This window comes from Theropithecus gelada, chromosome 11 (genome assembly GCF_003255815.1).
Source record: "Theropithecus gelada isolate Dixy chromosome 11, Tgel_1.0, whole genome shotgun sequence".
NCBI classification, from domain to species: Eukaryota; Metazoa; Chordata; class Mammalia; order Primates; family Cercopithecidae; genus Theropithecus; species Theropithecus gelada.
The window spans coordinates 54,099,066-54,100,719 of NC_037679.1; the positions used below are offsets into that span (position 1 = coordinate 54,099,066).

General features: G+C 54.2%; 1 pseudogene; it reads left to right on the plus strand.

The window, feature by feature from the left end:
* The first annotated feature begins 232 nt into the window (after positions 1–232).
* LOC112634948 lies at positions 233–1,327 on the plus strand (annotated as a pseudogene).
* The last annotated feature ends 327 nt before the right edge of the window (positions 1,328–1,654 follow it).

Consider the following 1,654-nt stretch of genomic DNA (forward strand, 5'->3'; position numbering starts at 1 on the left):
TGTTCAGAGCCCCACTCTCCTCTGACCAGCATGTTAAGGTTTATCCGGATCGCCCCCCACAGTTCCCTTATTTCACGGATGAGGGAAATGAGACAGAAAAAGAGGGACTGCATGTCTGTTCCATCAAAGTCAGATGAGATGATACACTGTCTTAAGACCATCTGATTCAGGACTTTGCCTGAGGTCACAAATCTTTGTAGTGACAGGCCGGGACAAGCACATAACTATCCTAATGGCTGCTCCTTCCTTCAGCACTGTGGCTGCGTGTGAGCTGGACTGCGCTCTCTACTGCTCACTAGAAAAGTTCCAGTCCCCCAGCAGGCACCGGGGCTCCGGCGGCCGTGGCATATCCGTGTCCTCTGCCCGCTCCATGTCCTCGTCCTCCTTCAGGGGGCTACAGCAGCATCCTGGCTTGGTCCGACGGGCTGCTTGCGGGCAATGAGAAGCTCACCATGCAGAACCTCAACGATCGCCTGGCCTCCTACTTGGACAAGGTGCATGCCCTGGAGGCAGCCAACAGCAAACTGGAGGTGAAGCTCCGTGACCAGTAGCAGAAGCAGGGGCCCAGGCCCTCCCGCAACCACAGCCACTACTACAGGCCCATCGAGGACCTGCGGGACAAGATTCTTGGTGCCACCATTGAGAACTCCAGGATCGTCCTACAGATCGATACACCCATCTGGCTGCAGATGATGTCTGAACCAAGTATGGGTGCTGGATGAGGTGACCCTGGCCAGGACTGACCTGAAGGCACAGATCAAAGGCCTGAAGGAAGAGCTGGCCTACCTGAAGAACCATGAGGAGGAAATCAATCTCCTGAGGGGCTAAGTGGGAGACCAGGTCAATGTGGAGGTGGATTCGGCTCTGACCTGCCAAGATCCTGAGTGACAGGTAAAGCCAATATGAGGTCATGGCCAAGTAGAACCAGAAGGATGCTGAAGCCTGGTTCACCAGCTGGACTGAGGAACTGAACCAGGAGGTCACTGACCACACAGAGCAACTCCAGGTAAGCAGGTCCGAGGTCACTGACTTGCGGTGCACCCTCCAGGGTCTTGAGTTGCAGTTGCAGCTCAGCATGAAAACTCCCTTGGAAAGCACATTGGCAGAAACAGAGGTGTGCTCTGGAGCCCAGCTGGCACAGATCCAGGCACTGATCAGCAGTATTAAAGCCCAGCTGGGTGATGTGCAAGCTGAAGGTGAGTGGCAGAATCAGGAGTACCAGAATCAGGAGTACCAGCAGCTCCTGGAGCAGATCACCACCTACCACAGCCTGCTCGAGGGCCAGGAAGATCACTACAACAACCTGTCCGCCTCCAAGGTCCTCTGAGGCGGCAGGCTCCGGGGCCTCTGCTCTCCTCAGAGCGCGTCTCCTGGGTAGGGGGATGGGAAGGAAGGAACCCTTACCCCTGGCTCTTCCCCTGACCTGCCAGTAAAATTTTATAGCCCAAGGGAGGGGGAAAAAAAAAAAAGAGCAAAGAAAAGTTCCAGTCCAATCCCCAGGCTCCTCTTGGGCAAATGTCAACATATAAAATGATCCAGAAGGCCAAGTCGAATTAAGGTGTAATGGACAGGGGTACCTCTTCACTTTGTCTAAGGGACAACTATAACAGAAAACATCTCAGTCAAAAAAGTGACCCTGCAATGTGGATGGCCA